Source organism: Thermobia domestica, chromosome 14 (assembly GCF_964235325.1).
Source record: "Thermobia domestica chromosome 14, izTheDome1.hap1.1, whole genome shotgun sequence".
NCBI classification, from domain to species: domain Eukaryota; kingdom Metazoa; phylum Arthropoda; class Insecta; order Zygentoma; family Lepismatidae; genus Thermobia; species Thermobia domestica.
This window is the reverse complement of record NC_137467.1, coordinates 87,040,477-87,063,301: the sequence shown is the minus strand read 5'-3', so window position 1 is coordinate 87,063,301 and position 22,825 is coordinate 87,040,477.

Sequence of the window (22,825 nt, the reverse complement as noted above, 5' to 3'; positions counted from 1 at the left end):
AATCAATATACCAATAAAAAATAAGTATCTTACTATATTCAGTACTGATTTATAGAGGTTATCAAGCATATCTTCCTTTTCGCTGAAACCCAACCTAACTTCCAAAGAGAGCTTCGGACTCTACTTACTTACTAAACTACTTTTTAAATTACACTCCATTACAAGAATGTGTATCAACTAAGGATTAGTGTTATATATGGAACAGTATTATTTTCTACTGCCTACTGTATTACAATATAAATAAGTACCAAACCCTAACTTCTGGAAAAGGAAAATAACCTATCCTATCCTATTTTAAAGTTACTATTACTACTACCACTATCATCAACAATTCTATGATTAAACTAACTTAATCTAATAACTGTTTTCTGCTAAAAACTGTTTAAGAAAATACTTACCTGTCTGGAATACCTTTGAATACTTACCAAAATTGATGGACCGTTGTACTTGGAATCCTGTCTTGCATTTCTTCTATAGAGCTGTGCAATATATGAAGTATATGATTAATTTGTTGTTTCAATGCACTATTTTCAAATTGTGTTCTTTTAAAAAAAATATATTCAGATATAATAAACTAATATTTCATTTATTGTTATATAGTAGTCAATTACTGAGGTACGTCATAGACTATAAACTACATATATTATGGTAAATTGCTACTTACCGGAACAATTTCTGACGTTTCCTTTACGTCAGGGTCAACATCAAAAGAATCTACGTTTATTATCGCTTTTCGCGAACATCATCGCGAATGGCGACACTGGGCCTTACTTTGTTTCAGTTTTCCGATAGGCAGTCTAACACGCCAGTAAAGGGAGCTGACATCGTAATTATTAATATTTGGACAAAATAAATATCGGCTGTACCCTGAAGCACAGGTTCAGCTAGTCTGTTTCGCATCTGAAATAGAGTTGAATATATCGAGAAAAGTGTTTATTCAGAAATTGACAGACAAGCTTCTGATGATTACATGCATAGAAACAGGAAAACGTATCGAATGTGCTATCATAGAGTAGCAAGCCTCAAAGTGCAAAGTCTATCAAATGGCAAAGCGATGCCAAAAAAATCAACGTGTTTAAAAAAAAATCTTTGAAATATTGGTGTTAGAAAAAATACTAGTGTAACATTTATCAAAATTTAGTGAGATATAGAGCAACCTTATAAAATTCTCTCTTACTTTGAGCTTCCTATGTTTCTTATCCTCCTAATTATAACATCACTTCGCTAGTAATGCTACAAAGAGAGAGAAAGAGATAGAGATACAGACAGACAGACACACACACACACACACACACACACACACACACACACAGAGAGAGAGAGAGAGAGAGAGAGAGAGAAAGAGAGAGAATCTAGGCATCGCAGAAATCAATTATGATCTATCTTCAACGTTTAGTTAACTAAAGAAAACATGCTATAAGAAAATAAAGAAACTAGTGGGCGTTTAAGGTTATTGAAAATCCGGAAGATCGAGTGTTCATTGAGGACGCGGTGGTTCAGTGGTATAGTGTTCACTTGGGGTGCATGATGTCTCTGATTCGATCTCAGCTCGCGTCAACCAAAATTTGTGGTGGACAAACAGCATGTGCGTGGGTTTTTTGGAGTTCTCCCATTTGTTTATTCCATCATTTCATTCATGTTTCATCATCACCGTCTCCTTTAGCCTAAGTAAGTGGGACGTATAACTCAAATATTTCATTTCATTATTCATTTCGAGTGTTCATTGTTGTATGTGAATTTGGTTGATGCATATAGGTATTTGTGATACCACCGAAAGTACTGAGACCATCTTTCTTTTAAAGATCCAAATAGTAAGGAAAATAAAATTTAATAGTTGTTATATTCAAACATCAATCTTACACAGGGAACAATATACTTTTGCGAATGAAGTAGCAGGACATTTCAATCTCTCCTTTTTCTCTAGATCGAAATCACGTGTGGCCATTATCTCTTTAAATATCTACTTTTGTAACACTATTGCAAGTGTTCATTCTCACAGCGTACAAAACATACGTTTTAAATATGTCCGTGCGAATTAATAAATGTTGCTTAACATGCAATTACGATTTAAACAACCCGAAGAATTATAGCTAAAGTGGCTCGAAATTACTAATATCAGTGAAAACTATGACAGTTCTGTCATATACAGCTACAATTCATGGGATATACGTCAGCAATAATGCGCACATATTATGGAAAAAGGAAAGAAACGATCTTGTTACGTAATCATTATAACACCAGCAGAAAACAAATTTTGTTTATGATTCTCGATCATCGAGTGAGTACGTTCGTAAAGTATTTCTGGCTTGTTCGTGTTCTCCATAATTTATTATTATTAGTTCTTCTGATAAAACTGACAGTTTCTCTTTTCTTAAATTTCGAAACTTAAAAGTAAGCCCCCTTCAATAATACTCATATGTTCATAGTCATTATGTCGGGTTCGGTTCTCGGTTGTGCTGGTTATATTCGATACAATCTGAAGTAGTCGTTTGGATCCAGTTTTAGCAGCAAACAGTATCTTATATAGTCTCAAAGAAAGATAAGTGAAAGGTAAATCATCGTATATAACATAGAGAAATTTGTCCTAAAAGGACATGTTTCACGGTTACAAAAAACATGTTAAATTTCCTTTATCAAACGGAAACTGTCATGAGTAGGTAACGGAAACCAGAATAAGTCTTCTAACGGAATATTTCCAATTACACTACGTTGTACACTACACTACGTTTGTTAACTAAAGAAAACATGCTATAAGAAAATAAAGAAACTAGTGGGCGTTTAAGGTTACACTAGGTACACTACGTTGTAGGAAAAAGGCCTTCATTCTTCTACTACCTTATTTCAACATTTATTATTTAGTCAACCAAGCTCGTTCCAGTATCAAAGGCACTGAATACCGCACGATGTTTTTGAACGAAATGGAATTTTCATAAAAATAACGGCGAAATGACTATATGATCAATGTTGTTTCTCAGGCTAAAGTGTTTGTGAAAACTCGACCAACCAAGCAGTGTTAGGTAGATTTCAATTAAATTAACAATTAACAATTAATCTGTAACTTTAATTGGATCGTCGAGTTCCAAAAACCGGTGATCCCCATTGAAGCGAATTTGAGAGAAGTGACAAACAAAACTAAATTAATCAATATGTATCTGACATACAGGGTTGTTTCATTTTTGGAAAGTAGAAAAATGTCAGTTCTATGGTCCAAAAATGAAAACAGTCCTATATGTCAGATGCATATTGACTAACACAGTTTTGTTTGTTACTCCTCTCAAATTATCTTCGATGGAGATGGCCGATTTTAGAACTCAACGATTCAATTGTTTGTTACAATTAACAATTGACATTGATTATTTTTAGCAGTTAATTGTAGCTGGTCATTAAAAGATGAGGATCACTGGCAATGAATCGATCTATTAAAACCGATTGGCAAACAGCAATTTTAATGAAAATGTTATTTCCTGGTAGTGCTGCTCCAAAATCAGTCATTTTAATGCATGTTGTGGGGAAACATATTTCTAAGTTGGTGTGTTGGCGTCATTTATCTCTTCTTTGACTCATTTCAATTGCAATCACTGGGTATTGTAGAAATGGGTCAAATAATTTAAATAGTATAGTTATTAAAATCGAAATTTTCCTTACAACTTTTATTTTCTTTCGACTGATTTTATTCGCAAGAAGTGCAGTTGATTTCGAAGTCGTACATATAAGGCTTAAATCAGTTTTGTATGGCACTTTGTATGGCAAAGTGGCTTAAGTCACTTTTGAGACATTTTGAGATATTTAAACTTCTATTAGAAACGATATAGAAATATCGGACTAAATCGGTTATTTGTGCTGCCATCTTCTGGTCTATGGCCTGGTACTTTTACCCTGAGATACACAACTTTGCCTTCCAACGCATCATATATACATACGACGTCATGTTGCATTAAAATCAGATAATTTCTGTGAGAGTAATTGTGAAACACACCGACATACAAAGGGCTAGAGAAACTTGTTTACTCTCGTTCAATAAATCCGTTGCAATTTTCGGCTAACATACCTTTAGGAATAATAAATGGTCATACTATAGTATTTTATGTTTACTGAATTTTTGCAGTTGGGAAAAGACAGTTGTAAAGAAAGGGAAAATATTATCATTGAATTTGGCTACAGATCAAAAGAAGATATTTGGTCACGTCTATAGTGTACAGTAGGTTAACACTCTGCAAGTTGTAGCCACCAACTCTCTCCCTTCTTGAAATTCCTTTTCTTTCTCTACCTGAGTGTACACATTTCTTGGTAAGTCGTTCATTTTTCTCTATGGTGTCAAAGGGAGCACTACAACCTTTTTTTTGTACTCGCTACAGATCCAATTAGTGTAAAGAAGTAAGACAAACTGCACTTGGGGTCATAAATGGTTACTTCTTTCACCAAAAACGTCGTAAGTGTAAAATAATCTTAAGTACTGTGTAGTTATAATTGAAAAGGTTATAACGGAAGAGAAATACGATAATATTCTAAACAGCAAAATAATACTAACATGTTGATCGACTATTGGATATGAATACTAAACAATAATATGTTTCAAGACATTTTAGAATACTTTAGGATAATTGAGACGCCGTAAGGATCAAAGTATGGCTCAATAAGCTGAGTGTCCTCAAAATTTAGACTTATTAAGCTGAGTGTATTAAGCAAGTAATGGCAAACAATACAGCTTTCAGTCCGAATCTATTCTCTGAAAATGTAAGGTAGTTTCGTTGTTTTAAAATCACGATGTTTTTATGATAAACACTTGGGTTTAGTGCCTAGCAATTTGGTTGCAATCAAAGTGTTAAATGTCTATTTTTATTCAAATAGTATACGTCTAAATTATTTTTAAGAGCATATTTTATAATTTCAGATATTTTTATCGGCTCATAACAAATTGTTTGAAGCATAGCGTACAAACAAAAGAAAATGTTATACATTAGGGGATATTTAAATGAGAGTTCATTCCACGGACCAGGATATCTTGCAAAGAAAGGTGATAATATCATACAAAGGTATGTGTCTCTATAACTTCCAAGTAGGAAATCTTACATTAATTTAAAGTTAAGAAATACATAGAAGAGCCATTCTTCAATCAGATTGTTTACTTACGAACCAACATAAGAAAGTAATAGCATGTGTGCGAACTCGACAAAAATACAGTTACTTGTAACACTTAGAAATATGTGTATGTGAAGAGCAAATGTTTTCACACATAAACTCTGATTTTAGGAAACAATATTAAAGTAATGCATACTGTCATATTAAGATAACTCTATAAATACGTTTCGTCTGCAGGAAAGGAAGCATCTATATTCTTTATTTTTACGTTTTTAACGTTTACATTTGGGCATTCCATATTATTTATTTAATGGCTAGATCTCAAATTTTTATACAATGTGGCATCGATGTTTCTATTTCGCATTGAAACCGAATATGTACCGTTTCGTGATTAATATAATCGAATTTGTTTTACCTCCCCACTCATTATCATTCAAGTTACTTCCTGAAACAGATTTTCACCGAAGAAAATGATGCTGAGAGGACAGCTTCGTATATAATATATTTCTGAACCTTTGTCAGCCCTCACAGGCGCAGAAAATTACTCGTCGCCTTACGAAGTTTTAGTGGAAATCCGGCTAGAGAATGATCAATGAACATTCTCTTCCAAGCAAAGAGGCGAGCAAATATTTACTCGAGAGAGAGAGAGAGAGAGAGAGAGAGAGAGAGAGAGAGAGAGCAGATGCCGCAATGCTCGACATTTCGGTTTTATCTTGCTATAATATTGTTATGTAGAAGTATAATACTAGGGTGGTTCGTTTTGCCACTTTTTCTTCGGAACGAAATGTAATACCTGGCAAAAGTGGCCAATTCACATGGACATTTCAGGTATAGATTTTTTTTTCAAATCAGATAATATCTTCTGTGAGAACTATTGCATCAAAGTTTCAAAATTTCACTGAAAATTGCAAAAAAAATACCAAAATTGTTCATTTTTTTATGTGAAAGTAAACATATTTTTGGGTTTATACACGCCAGATGCTATGAAAACTGACATTCTAGTCTCATAATGCCAGTTATATGCGATTGAGGTATAGGGGTGCCTCCTCTGGGGCCGGAAAAGAGGGTAAATTCAGTACAATGAAACGTTTCTACAACTTTTTTCGTCCTTGCCTTTTCCTTCGGGACCTGCTGGACAAAATATGAAGATGAACGTGACAATTTTTTGGATAGCATCGTCACTGAAGATGATACGTGATGTTATCACTACGAGCCGGAATCCAGAAGACAGTGCATGGAATGCCGATTTTTACAAGCGGACATGCAGGCTCTGGATCATCGTTGGCAAAAGTGCATAACAAATGGTGAGAATTATGTGGAAAAATGAGTCTGTAGCTCAAATATTGCTCTGATTAGCTGTGCTGCTGTTATTTATGTATCTCCATTAGTTTCCATAAAAAAGGATGCATTACTTTGAAAACGACTTTCGAAGATTTGACTGAAACTGTTATGATTGCTGAGAGATACAATGTAAGCGAGAGGGCTGCGGCACATATAACAACTGTGCTTCAGGCAGCTTCAAAGGCTGGAATTATAACTTCTCAAAAATCTAGCGACATATTAATAACATCTGCTTTAACTGTAGACAGGAAAAAATAAGGCGTGCGAAACTTAAACTTGATCGGAATTTAAAAGAAAATTCGAGAAATGATGATCCCATTAAAATCCTATACTTTGATGATAGAAGGCATGACACTAAAACACACACAGGCATCTTTAGAGAAGAGCACTTATCATTTGTGGCTGAACGTAACTCTCAATACGTTGGTCACGTGACACCATCCTCTGGCTCTGCACATGACGAGACCAGAGCTATTCTCGAATATATCATGAACCAACTCAGAGTTGGCTTTGATAAAGTTGAGGTTCTTGGGTGTGATGGAACATACACTAACGCTGGTTGGAATGGAGCTGTTCTTCGAAAATTAGAGGAACTAACAGGAAAACAAATGCAATGGGCTACTTGTCTCTTGCATTTTAATGAACTGCTGTTCCGAGCTCTCTTGACGCATATTCACGGCGCTTATTCAAGCCCCTATTCTTACACACTTCCCATAGTTTCAAAACTATCTAAAAAGCTTTCAGTGTTGCTATTCAAACCAATAAAATTTGACATACCTAATCATAGTCCAGAAGGGCACAGAAAACTCAGTAAAGACCTGAGATAATTGTTCCAGATATCTCAAGCCATTGACTCCAGAGCATGCACGGAAGAGCTTGTTTCTATGTTCCCTGGCAAACTAAACAAAGTGAACTGGCTGACAAGTGCAAAAAGAATTTTAACATTGTATATTGCAACAAAAAACCTACCAAGAAATTAATAGAAATTGCGACATTCATACTTAGAGTCTGTGTGGTTATGCAATGCCGTATCAGAACATAATCTTCCATTGCTGATTGTCGTCTCACGTCTTTGAGGCTATTCAAGGTCTAGATACTTACCAAGGGAATACCAGGCTGTAATCCGTTCATCCATTCAGACGAATGTATTCTTTGCACTCCCAGAAAATTTCTTCTCGCCATGATGACTGATGGTCGACTTGCTGTCCGACAAGATGCATTACATAAGATTCTTAGTGCTCGAAAATACGAAGCAGGGAATCTCCATAACTCCATTAGATATAACATCATTCCCAGACTGAATTTTGAGCCAAACGATTACACTGCAATGATCTTTTGGGAAAGCACTGATGTTTCAATAACTGTACTACCAGTAAGTTCTATGGATGGTGTCAAACAAACAGCTCATGGTCAAACTTTCACTTCATGACGACACTGTGCCAGAATGGTCCTTCACCGTCCATCCGTGCCACACGGTGGAAGTAGGACGTATAGTGAAATTAGTCACTGAAGAAGCCTCCCGAGTATGTGCCAGTGATGCTAGAGGTGGAATAATCACGTCAACCTTACTTTCTAGGCAAGCTGCGACTAAATTTCAATGAAAGTCCCAATTTGTGACAATTTTTCCTGACAGTGACTAATCGGATCAGTTCATCCGGCCCAACATACAGTTGGTTGATTGGATAGGCCTAGCAGAGGAGCCCTAAGTGCAGCCACCTCTACATGGTGAGCTCTGGGACACTTGGCCAGGCTATACTGCCAGGTGAGCGAGGAGCTGCACAACCGCTTAACTGTACTTAATTTTGCCCCCTTTTCTGGCCCCAGAGGAGGCACCCCTATTCCCCTCAAGGGTATATAACTGGCATTTTTATACTTGAATGTTAGTTTTCATAGCAACTGACATGTATTTAACCAAAAATATGTTTACTTTAACATAACTAAAATTAATGAACAACTTTGGTATTTTTTTGTAATTTTCAGGTAAATTTTGAAACTTTGAGGCAATAGTTCTCACAGAAGATATTATCTGATTTGAAAATAAATCTATACCTGAAATGTCCCTGTGGATTGGCCACTTTGGCAGGTATTACATTTCATTCTGAGAAAAAAGTGGTAAAACGCTGCACCCTAGTATAATACCAATTCTTTAAAAACTGTGCTACTCTGATTGATTTATGTTTGAGCTTTTTTTGCTCACAACTAAAGTGCTATACATAACACAAGTTCTACTCTACGTAGAAAGGAAATACAGGGATTGTGGCTTTACGTGCATTCTTCTTTTTGACAAATTAAAAAAGGATGAAGTTTGGTTTCATATAACAAACTAGTGTTACCTTTTTTGGTTTTCCAAAAAAAAATCGTAAAGCTTTTATATTGTGGCCTATGTGTTGCTAAATTAATGAAACGATTTTATAATATCATTGTTATGATTTTTAGGTAGCGATGAATATCGACAAGCAAATATTTATTATATTCCTAATTTCTTAAAGTATGACGACATTATCTAAAATCATGGAGACACTTATATGTAAGCAACTCAATATTGTGAACATCAATAATATCTTGACGCCTAGCCAATCAAATTTTCGTAATTAGGTAATAGTACTACTGACTGCTTCAGATCAATGATAATACTTTTCCAGCCTTAGAAAGCAACCACATATCATCGCTGGTATTAGTGGATCTTACGAAATCATTTGAAAAGATTCCTTATTATTTACCGTTAGCTAAAATGAAATACTATACAATTTCCCTCAACACTATTCCTTCACTTCATATCTTCCATATCAAAGAGCTGTGTTGAAAGAGCCAAAATGTGCAATATCAAACACAATCAGTATTCAAACCAAATACTACACGGGTCTATACTTCGATGTCTGCTAATTTTGTCTATACATAGCAGACTTTCGAAGATTTATGCTAAAATATTACTGCATGTGGATGACACACAATTCTATTTATCAACGTCTTTACAGAATGCGTTACACAGTGCTGTCCTCATAAATGAGTATTTAGAAACCTTTAGAGATTGATGCTCGTCCAATACATTGAAAATAAATGTAAACAAACGCACATTCGCTGCCATAGGAATTAGAGAAAATTTAAATGAAGAAATAAATATATCAACCCATAACATGCTACTTAATTACTCACTCACAGTACAAATATTTTGAGTTATTACTAGATGAAAAGCTAAATTAGAAGGAGCAAATATCTCTGTCACTAATAAATCGTGATTATTGTAAGTATTCTGCTATTAACATAATACACTATTAAGGAAGGGCAGAAAGTTGTATATGGTACGTAAGTTCATTTTCCCAAATTTGGGCTATTATGACTCTGTATATAGACCAGGCATCACAAAATTTATAGAAGCACTAATAACAAATATCCAAACTGGTATGAGATTTATGTAGATTGCACAGAAAACTGGACATATTCTTACCTTATTTAAGAAAGAAAACATTCTAATAATATCAAGAAGGCTATTGTTGCACTGCCGGTGTATAAAGTGCTAATAAATAGTAAACTATTTATCTATAGAACAAATCACGTACCAAATGAAATTTACTTATACCAATCAAAAAAAGTTCACGATCACACGATATCCTAGAGCACACACAAATGCAGCTAAAAGAACTTCAATTGCAACTCTAATAGTTCAGAATTTATTACCTGCCAATAACCGATAATTCTATATAACCGAACGTATAGCATTCTTTATCTTCAATCACAGAATAGATGATTATCTTCTCTCGCAACAGAAAACTTATCTTAAGAGCCAGACTCACTAAAAATAATACAAAATTTACATTTTTTTTTGCCTGTTTTTCAAAAGTGAAAGGAGATGATGAAATGAAACTTACCACAATCATAGATAATATTATTCTACAACAGAAAATATGAACCTGAAGAATTTTTAGCGTTGGCGTCCATAGAAATTACAACATTGCCAGAACAACAACGTCCCTAAAATCTAAGTCAAGGCAGCGACTAGGGGAACGAACTCAACTTCATTTGGTTACGTATCATCTTGTTTTGGTTTCCTCTGAACTACTTTCTAAATAACATTATAATTTAAAACTATTTGGTTTATTACAAACTAAATACAACTATTATTTAGAAAGTAGTTCACAGAAAACCAAAACAACATGATACGTCTAACTAAGAAACCTTCGTCGGGAATCGAAATAAGGCTTCTTAAAAGCTCTAATCACGAATTGAACAAGGCCTGTCTTGATGAAGGCACCCGAAGATGTAATATACTTATCCATAACCTTATCTTGAAAATAAAACATTATCAATTTGTGCACAAATCCAAATTATAAGATGAGACATCCGTTGTTGGGTCATAATTTTTTTCTTCAAGAAATCAAAGCACCATTTTCTCATGGCAACCTTACATGCTGAGTAACATCATACTTTCCCTAGAGTCAGGAACAAAACTAGTACTCATGTCAAAATTAAGGGGCTTGATACCGGCCACTTAGTGGCTCTGGGAGCAGCCCAGCCAAGGGTCGATGTAATTATTCCTAATCATATGTACTGTAACAAATTCTTACCATAAAGTACAAACACAAAAATAATTTGGTTTCAATACTTTTAAGAGAGTATTCCTAATCATGTGACCTGAGGATCTGTTGAACACACTAGTCGCAAGAAAATAACCCCTGAATAAATCATCATTACAACAATTTTAAAAAACATACTCCTTATACCACGTGACACAAGGGGCTTAGATGATTCAAACTTTCCGCCAAATTATTAAGTGTTCTAAAGCAATTAATAAGAAACGGCATCTGATTTTCAACTGCAAATTAGTAACGAGTGCAATGGAGTATTGGGTTTAGTTCATTACTTGACTAATTATAATTTTGTACACTGCTTATTTAAAGTGATTTTATGTTTTTCTTTTAGTCTTATTATCAGTAATAAATAATATATATAGATAAAATGCTTCGTATTGGAAGACGATAATATAATTAATTAACATGCTTAATTACTACAATTTTAAAGGATACTGGGGTTTGTATTTGTAATGGCATCATTTTCGTTTGGTGTGTGGATTGTTTGTAAGAGCTGGGATAAATTTCAAGACAGCCCAACAGTTACGTACGTTCAGATAGATGGTACAAACCGTGAAATTGAATCAAGTTTAGCAGTATTCATGTGCCCAAGTAAGTTCGCAGAGAGAAGGAATATTCGCAAGTTAATCTGCAGGTATTTATGGAATAATAATAATGTATTAATGTAAATTACAAGCAAAAGTATAAAACATTTATTTTTGAGTGTTATATTTTGAGGGGCTTTATATTTTTCTCCCTTCTTATTGCCATTTTATAGAAATAAACTTAAAAATACATTTTCTTTTGAATTTTGGAAGATTGTATTTTACTGATTGACAGAAGAAGTATGATCAACTAGGTGATACACGCTAAATGCATTGTACTTCAAACACTTGAAGTTTGAAATTGAAGGTTTTTAATTAACTTCATGAAATTGTTAAGATGACTTACCATGGTAGTTTAACTTTGAAAATGTTTTGTTTTAGTAATGGAAACTAAACACGTGATAACGTTTTCCATAGGGAAATTATTGTTACCTTTCAAATGTAGAATACGATTCTTTAATTTAACTTTTATCATTGTGGAAATAAATATTTGAAACTTTCTTTATATCTTTTCTAGTTAAACAATGTATTCATTTTCTAATTCTGAATTTTAACGTTAATTAGATGCAAGTTCTCTTGAACCTAAAACTTTGATGACAACTTAATATTTCGTTAACTATTAAACTCTTTGGTGTTATTAATTATTTATAAAATGCAACTCACCCAAGCTGGGATCAAACCAAAGACTCTAGGTGTTAGAGGTGGGCAGTCTACCGCTAACCCATCATGACATCTCGTCATTCAGAGATGATTCAGCCGTTTTGTAGGAAAATTGGTATTGTCCTTTCGAACGGTCGGTGACTTAATAGCAGTAATAAACTGCCTGCTTTGATGACAACATGCTACTACTACTAGTGGTGTTATTAAGCCCATAAGGACTCCACGCGGTAGATAAAAATGTTTCCTGTAAAGCTCGCTGCTTGTCTTGCTGATCAAGCATTGTTGTCAAGTTTTCTAAAAGGACGAAACAAATAACAAAGGAGAGAGAAAATATAAAAAAATGCTATGCTTTGCGTTTTGAAATCACAGTCCTTGGAAGCATTCAGGATAAAAATGTACGCTGAAATTTAGGTACAGTCTCTCTCCCATACGTTTGATGGTGGTTGTGGCATATGACACAACGGGAGTACTTGTTTGTCACTTCGTTTTGTATTCCACCACAATCACATCAACGTATTACAAAAGTTTACTGCGGCAACCTTTACAACGTGTCCTTAGGGAAAAGCGTCGAGATCTGCTACATAATGCAATCATACTGCACAATAATGCAAAGTCACAAAATGAAGCTTGTATACAAGGCATACTGGGCTGAAAATAGAAAGGTTGTAGCACCCGGCGTACTCTCAGGATTTGTCATCGTGTGATTTTTAACTCATCCCAAATGTGAAGAGACCACTGCGTGGTAAACGATAAGTGACCCGCCTGGACATTGAAAATGATGTGAGCCAACAGATCAACCGGTTCAATCATAATGCAGAGGATGGTGCTGTTGATGGTATTCGACGTCTTCCACATAGATGGCAGCATGTTGCGGACCACGCGGAAAATCATTTAGAAGGTTAATCATAATCAGACAGCTTTGTATAGTTGATGATAGCTGCTGTGGATAATGCAGGAGATTATTTTGAGAGTTTATAATAACGAGATGAGATTTGTGAGATGTCCACATCACAGGGTACTTGGATTTACTTTCGTGATTTCTACCAATAAAATATCCATTATGGATACTCTTTCGGTTGTATGTAACGTGTTTTTAATATATTGCAACATCTCATTCGTAAGCAACAACATGTGCTTCTCAAGATTATCAAGAAGCTGACAAAAGCCACCTACGAAAAGGTACGAAACGCGGAGATCCAGGAAGGACTCCCAAAACCCCTCCACAGGCTCCGTCTCCAAAACCACACCAAGACCAAATTACATCAGTTCCAGAATTTGAACACCTAATAGGTCGTTGAGTACGTAGAAACGATTTTTGAATAAAATACGAATTACTCATTTCAATAATATATTACAATTTATATTATTTTTTATTAAAAAAGAAGTTACATTGAAGGAGCAAGTTTCGAGATGACGACCACGACTTCATACTCTACAGAAAACTGAACTGTTAACATTTTTCATTTTTCAAAATATAAGCTCCATTCAATCAAAAGTTTTAAAAATAAAATGACATCTTCAAAAGCTAGTAACATTATAGATAGACTATTTAAATTTCTAGAGACCACAGTTGCCAAATGTAAAAGTTTACAGTGGCCATTTAACTCAGCAGTTGCTAGTTAAGAAAAACACCTGATTTATGAATTTAGAATATTTTAACATAAATTGGATTTTATTATAGGATACGTTAACCTGACAGTACAGTTATATTAATTTCAGTCTGCGATTTCGATCAAATTTTGCACGTAGACAGTAACCCACCAGAAAACAAAAAATCTGAAACAGTTCAAGATACCACCAAAAGAAATCGAGATATAGGGGTTTATATCTAAAAAAAAAATCAGAGGCTAAAGAAGCATGGTATTCATGAAGTCCGTTGACATTCCTAAATGTCTGAAACGGTGAAACAGATGTCGAAACCAAATTCGACTAAAAATTCGGGAATAACAAGGGGAATCAAGTAGTATATCATTTAAAAGTATTACTAAAAGAAAGAAGATGGAAATAGTTTTGATTCTCTATGATAAACTTGTGCAAAATAGCGTTCAAGATGGTAATAAATTCTTCATTGAAAACTACATGATCACCCCTAGAAATTTGAAAGGGTGAAACATATATAAAAACAGAGAAGTACGGATCTCATCATTTCAGAAGTGCAGCGTATCGAGCTTAAAAAGTTTTCTTCCCGGGTTTCCCGAAGGGTATTAAACGGGTCAAACTAAAAATTTGCAAATGAAAAGAGGAACCAAATAGTAAGTCGTTTAAAACATATTGCTGAAACAAAGAAGAGGGAAAGAGTCTTGTGCCCCCATGCAAAAGATTCGCGTCCTAGATGGTAATATATTCTCCAAATAGCGAGAGTTCAAGTTGGTAATATACCCTTCCAAGAAAACTCCATAGCACCCTAGAAATCTGACATGGTGAAGCAGATATCGAAACAGAAAAATATTTTTTCATTTTTTCAAAAATACAATGTATCGAAGTAAAACGTTTTGCTGCAGGGTCCCTGGAGTGTCCCGGACGGGGGCTAAGTGGAGATATAGGGTTTAATATCTGAAAAAGTATAAGAATAAATATATAGGTATGAAATAGAGGAAATAACAGAATTTGCAATATGTAGTGAGCACCCATCTACAGCAACCAGTAAACTGAAACTTTTTGCGACTTCAGCTATTATAACCTAGTAATAAGGTTGTCTTAAAGTAATATGGGGTACAAATTGTTTCCTTTCAGCTTCTGCCTAATAGGTTAATTTTATTGAAGTGGCTTAAATTAGTGAGTTCTTATATGGGCTATCTGTAGGTAAAATGTAATCAATGAAAAGAAATAAGTAGAGCGATAACGTAGAAAGCTATAAAGTATGTTTCTGCATGCAATACATTACATATTTCCAAGGATGACGGACAAAATAAATATAATGTTTTTACGAAAAACAGTAGAGAAGAAAAAGATGGAGAGGAATAATGGTAATGAGGAACTTCAGCAATCAACAAATTAAAGAATACCGCTGCTATAGACAACACTGCAGCCATCCCTTATTTTGCGTGATATTTGCATTCTATATAATAGTCAACCTGCCATTCAACGCATACCTCTCTTAAGAAAATCTCTCAAAGGAAAGATGTTAAGGAAGGATTGTGAAAAGACCCAGAGGTGTAAATAAACCCCGGTTGGACAACTTCCTTAACATAGTAGGCAGGTCCCAGGTAGTTATATAGATATGTCGCGAGATATTTCAACTCTATGCGAATCTAGTGATAGTACCCCACTATCTTTCGGTCTTGTGGATACATTCCTCGTCCTCTGGGAGGTGTCTCAAAGACAATGAGATGCGATATTTCTCGTCCTTAAAGAGGTGTTTCAAAGACAATGAGGTAAGACACCGCTCCTCCTCAGAAAGGTGCTGCCAGGACACTGGTAACAGAGTCTATGGTTGTTGACTAACAAATTGAAGATATACCCATCTAACAAATGTACCAAATCCATCTGGGATTTTAACAAAATTTACTTCCATCATTCATACTCGCTACAGTAAAAATAAAAATTTAAGAAAAATGCCAACAAATACGAACGCGCTATTTGTCAATAAGCTTTTCGAAGAATTTCAGTCCCTCTTAGAAGAATTTGTTTGCTATTGAAGACGAAGTGCTTATCTTACTGCATGGTCTTTCTGAACAGTATGTGTATGCAGATACTTCAGATGAAGAATCTGAAGAAACACACTCCTCTCACGAAGACGACATTTATATATCGCCTAACTAACTAACTAAATAACTCTATGGCCTATGGAACTCATAGGTTCGCGTTCACAACAGTTCTTCATTGACTTCTATCGTTAGCAAATCTGATCCACTTTCTACTTTGTATTTCGATTTCTGCGAGATCCATCTTAATATTGTCCTCCAATCTGCGCCTAGGTCTTCCTAATGGTCGTTGTCCAATTGGTCTTCCAGTTAAGGCTTTGAAAGCGTTCCTACGTTCTTCCATGCTGACTATATGACTTGCCCACGTGAGCCTCCTAGACTTAATGACCCTAAGAATGGTTGGTAAACCGCATAAATTAGGTAGTTCGTTATGGTGTTTCTGTCATTTCCCATTCCCGTTCCTTTTGGGTCCGAATATTTGTCTCAGGATCTTGTTCTTAAATACTTTCATTCTACGAGTAAGCGACCATGTTTCGTAGTCATATAGAACTAAAGGCATGATTATCGTCTTATATGTTTTAAGCTTCAAATTCCTAGACAGAATTCGCGACCACATGAGATTTTGAACTCAATAATAACACGAATTCAATGCTTTTAGTCGACAGTTAATTTCTTCGTGACTCCAGCAAAACGTGGTAGGCTATCTGAGGTTCCTTGAAAAAAAAAAGGTAGAGATTATACGTTTATGAGGAATGTACGTATCACGATGCAAGTGGCAGACATTAAAAAGAGAAGATCATGATTTTCCAAAATAAGAAGTCGAAGGCAGTTCTATAAATTCAAAGAACAAATGAATTGTAATTGCAAAACCAAATAAGGTTAAAAAAAGATGCATAACATTTAAAATATTACGAGAATCCCACCTAAGAATGTTTGCAATGAAAAATATTTGTAAATAAAGGACAATTTGGAATTTAAAGCTAGCAAATCATGGCTTTCAATATTTAAATCCAGGCATAGCATATCTAATTGAAAAAGCACAAAATTAATTTGTGGCAGAGAAATCCTATCAGGCGAGGATATTCGAAGAAATGCGTGAACCTTTCAGTCTGATATTCAATCGCATGCTTCATATTTCGATAAGGACCACATAAATAATACTGATAAATGTGGCTTCCAGTATGAGAAACCGCACTAACTTTGACCTTCAAGGGAGAAAAGAGTTTTTCAGCTATGTACAATCTCCAAAAAATCTAAGCAGTCATAGGTATGCAGTTCAGTATACTATTAGCATGTTAGGTAATATAAGCGAGAATGTTTACTATGCTTGCAAGAACCAGGTGGTAAATTTGACCCAAGAGTTGAGAGAAATATTATGGAAAGTCTCTGTTCCCATGTTACCTTGATATGTAGTTCGGCAGTGAAAATGAGCACTCTGTTAAACAAAGAATTTACCAGAAAGCTAATAGTACGGCATGTAACACAGGACTTTCTATACGTTATTGACTCTTTTGGTGGCGATAGTAAAATAGCATTCTACAACAAGTTTTTCGGAACGGCCATCGGAAGACTCAATATTACTCTCAAAATTGTACCTGAAAAATGTAGACCACTTTGCCAACCGTTAGACACTACCTTCCACAGACAATTAAAATATCTAGCCAGGGAAAAATTGGCGTCTCAGTAGAGGTATTCCTAGCAGCAAACAAGCTACTGTCGAAGCAGAAAATACATATTTTCAAGGTCCTTCAGAAAAGTTTGAACCGACCTTGATTACTCGCAAAGGAGCATTGAAACTTCATTTTTTATACATTTTCAATCACTCGCCCCAATCTTTAAATTTATATACAATACTCGTTGTATTCAACAGGACTGTCTACAGAAAAAGTTCCGAATTTAAACCTGAAACAAGCGTGTTGAACATTTCAGAACTTTGATGAAGTAGTTTGCCAAGTTGATGCATGCATGAGCGATCGATTTATCAAGTACGCTCACTGCAGAAAATGTATTTGTGTACATGTTTGAAAAGAAGAACATATCTATCATTATAAATTTTCTCATTACTTAGGGAAAATGCACGACGTTTGAGCCAATAATAATTGACAAATACATTTCAGCATCATAATTCACCATAATAATTATAATGCTTTATCCTTGCAAATAAAGCATGTTGATTGCATGTGTACGCATACGTTCACAAACAGCTATTACGATCCACATTATTACTACTACTACTTTAAGCAGTAGCAAACCAATAAATGAAACAAAGAAACGTTTATAGCCACTGACCTTGTGAACAATCTGTACCCGACATTTTTTTGAAACCACACCTTTATATTGGCCTATTTTAGCTGAAGCCGCAAACCGTTTTAGATTTACGGGTTGCTGAAGGATGTATCCTAATTACTGTATGCTATTATATCATATAAAAATATTTATTATTTGACACTAATTTGTTTGTTTCATTTTCTCAGCAAGTTTGGATTTTGTGATGATAGAAGTGACTATCACAAAATTGTGAGAGATATATTAAGACTTAATGGTTCTTACATTTATAATGTATCGAAATATGGAGATTATGAAAACCTTCCCTTTTCTCTAAATGAGGCTATTACACAGGTAAGTGATGTTCTGAAACAATTTTTAAATGTAGATAACAATTTACTTATACTAATACAATGTCATATTATATAATAATGTTTAATGAAAACTTACACAAAAAGTCAAACATAAATATGGTGTTAGATAAACTTTAATGGCGTACGGCAGAACGTATATATACTTATATTCCTAGCATAAATAACAAGAAGAGGAGGTTCCTCCCATTGTATCGGGCAGCTACTGATGCTTATGACTACATTAACCAATTAGAGAAATATTGACACGCTTTAGTTGCGATGTAGTTAGTGTACTCGTCTTTAGTGCTGGAAATCCGAGTTTGGTTCCAGATGGGAGTTTCTGTGGGCCGGACCCCACATTCAGTTGTAGGTCCATGTCACATATTACCTAGCTGCTTAAATAACAGGTAATAGCATGAATCAATTAAGCTAGAAAATTGATAATGAATGTATTGCATTAAACTATCATCAAATTAAACAAATTTGGTTCAAATTCCTGTATATCAAAATTACCAAATAATATTCTGGTAAATATCTCGTTCAATTATCAGTATATTTATTGCATGAAAGTTATTACGAAATTACCTTACTAAAACAAAATTTACCTGTATTCGTTAATAATAAGATTACTAAAAGTCAGCTATTTTACTAAACGTTTGCGGCTTTACTGAATCGACTAAGAATTGAATTTATAATACATTTATTTGACGCCATCATATTTTAAGATGGCGTCAAGCTCGAAGTCGATGCAAAGTGGTGCTCTTATTGTTTATCTTTTTCTCGTGGTTGTGTGTAGTGTTTATGTGCGTGCTCTACTGTCTTCATGTAGTAACGGTGCTGTGACTTTCCCAAATGAAGCATTGCCAATGAAACATGGACTGAAGTGTAGTGGAAGATCATTTCATTTTATTGCTGCTGCCTTCATACCAAGAGGACCGCCATGTGCTCTCTCTGGTACTGCTAACAGTGACGGAGGAACTACCAGTGATTTTGTGACAAGGTATGAGTCAAAAGCAAAAAAACAGTGCCTCATTCTCGTTTGTTTTCTCCTCCTTTGTGGTGATATTCACGTAAACCCTGGCCCACCCTGTCCATATTACACTAATGCTTTCAATATATATTATCAAAATGTTCGTAGCATTAAAAACAAATTACTTGAGTGCTCATTGAACCTAGGTGAGATAAGGGAACTGGATTGTTTCGCAGTGACCGAATCGTGGCTGAATGAATCAGTGAACGACAGTGAAATTAGCTTTTCTAATAATTTCACCATTTATCGTAAAGACCGCATAACTCGTGGAGGTGGAGTGATGATTTGTGTAAATAATAAGTGGAAGAGCAAGAGAAGACTGGATCTCGAACGGGATTGTGAACTTATTTGGGTGGAAGTATTTATTCCAAAACGTCGTTCTGTGTTTATTGGATGCTTCTATAGGCCGCACAAGAACACCCCCCAACACATCTTAGAAGCTTGCCATGACTCACTGTTACATGCGTTGTCACACGGTGACGTCATCCTATTGGGTGATTTCAACCTTTCCATCACGTGGCAGGACAGCAAGCATGGAGTCGCTAAAGATGGAAACGACAGTTATTTCATGGACAATTTTATTCATGGACTTGGTCTAGGTCAACATAATATGCATAATACCCGCAATAATAGCAATCTTGACTACATTCTTTCTAACTTAGAACCTCGTTGTGTTGTCCCATGCAGAAATCTTTTTCCCTCGGATCACGATTCCTTGGATGTTTCTTTCGATTTCCTCCCCTCCACTACTACAAACCAGGCCCTCAAAAGTAGGTCACAACTTCTATGGAAGAAAGCCCCCTGGGGTGACATCTGCCGGGCTATTGAACTGTTTCCTTGGTGTTTGTTAGAGGTAGGAACTGTTGACGACGCTGTGGACTTATTTACATCCGTTGTCCACTCAGCCATAAAGGACTTTGTGCCGGTGAAAGCATCAAAATCGAACAGGTTTCCGGTCTGGTACGACAATGAACTTCGTGACCTTCTTAAAAACAAAAAGCTTGCCTGGACTCTATGGAAATCACATCCGAGTGACTACACATATAAAAACTTTGCTAGAATTAGAAGTCTTGCCAAGAAGGTACAGCGACGTAAATATTTTGAATACATGGACTCAATTGGTGATTTTACTGTTAGTAACCCTAAAGTCTTTTGGTCTGTAATTAAATCTAGAACAAAATCTCCGGGCATACCGGCAACAGTTCAAGATGAAAATACTGAAGCGAGTGATGATCAAAGACCAGACCTCTTCAATAACTACTTCTGCAAAACATTTACTTCCCTTTCCTCTACAACCCATCTACCCCCTCTCCACCCCATCTGTTCGGACACCTTATCCATTCTCTCTACCACCCCGGGCGAAGTTCTGGCTCTCTTGCTATCGTTATCTCCACATAGATCACTTGGGCCTGATAAAATTAGTCCTCTCTTTCTCAACAAAACTGCTTCAGTTATTGCGGTTCCTCTATCTATCTTATTCAATAGATGCTTCAAGGAAGGGTATTATCCCACCAGTTGGATACTGGCTCACGTGACCCCAATATATAAATCAGGACTTAAAGATCATGTATCCTCCTATAGGCCAATATCTCTTCTTTCTGTAATATCAATTATCTGCGAAAAAATAATTAAAGACAGGCTACTTAAATTCACCTCACCTTACATCCATAGTTCTCAGCACGGCTTTCTACCGAAAAGCTCAAGTCTCTCAAACTTAAGTACTCTTCTATCCTGTGCAGTCAAATGTATGAATAACAATACTCAATTAGATGTTATCTACTTTGATCTCTCGAAGGCCTTTGATTCTGTCAGTCACATTCATCTTCTTCATAAACTCTCCAATAGATTTAATGTACATGGCAAATTTCTCTCTCTAATCACAAGCTACTTGAAGGACCGTAAACAGAGAGTTGTTCTTTCAGGGGCGACTTCTAACCCCCAACCCGTGATCTCAGGGGTGCCTCAGGGGAGTGTACTTGGGCCTCTACTGTTTGTCCTGTATATGGATGATCTCTACACGCACTTATCAGCTCAACCTAGTGGCCTTTTGCTATTTGCTGACGATTGTAAGTTATACAGAGAAATATCGTGTCTCCATGACACAATTGCTCTACAGGAAGACATAAATTACCTTACAGGCTGGTGTGAAATGTGGCACTTGAAACTCAACAGTAAGAAATGTGACAGTATTACTATTACTTTGAAAAAGTCTCCTGTTCCCTCCACATACCATATCAACGATTCCCCTATCACACATTCTGCTAGTCATAACGATCTTGGTGTCATCTTTGATTCAAAACTCACCTTCTCTGACCACATCTCCTCAATACTAAAGAATTCAATGCGCTTGTTGGGACTTCTTTATCGATTCACCGAACTACGCACTGTTTCTTCATTAGCAACTTTTTATAAGACTTTAATAGCGCCCAAGATCGAATACTGCTCTCCCATATGGGCCATGGCAGCACCTACACATCTCTCCAGACTTGATTCTGTTCTCAATTTCTTCATTGCTATAGTCCGATTTCGTGTTCTTGCACTTCGAATATTATCTAAGAAGGAGCTCTTGCGACATCTTAATATTCAGACTCCTGAAGTACGCAGAATTATCTCTGACCTGAAATATCTACATAAAATAGTTAATGGAACCTTAACACTAGAAGGACCGGATGGGTCAAAATGACCCATCACCATATTTTAATATTCTACTGTAAACGTATTTGAAATACTAAGTGAATAATATTTTATGAATTTGTTAATGCTATTGGCCTGCACCAATGCTAAACTTCAGAGAATTGTGGGTTCACAAACTAAGGCAAATTTTATAGTTATACCTAAAATGCCCGGAATGGGTCATTTTGACCCATGTTAGATTCCATATATTTTTACGGCATATTTCAATTTAAATATTTGGTACGAACAAATAGCTACATATTTTATGCCCTTGTGTTTTACAACTGTGTTACACGTAACTAGACGTACACCTTGTCTCAAAAAGGTTGAGCGCATTCTTTATTGGTGTTTTGAGGCAAAAATTTTCTAAGTCCAGCTTCGGGTATCTTCGGGAAAAAGTAAGCCAGGTTCGAACCTCCAAGCCAGCCTTTGCAATCGGGAAAAAGTTTGCAGATTTGTTTTTCTTCTTTTAAATATAATAAGACTTGTTACCAAGTGTTTAAAAAAGCAACATTGATTGAAATACTTAATGATACAATATTTCGAAACCTTTTTTTTTTTTTAATGTCAGCACATGCTTGTTTCTCATTTAGCTCTCCATACGTAATGG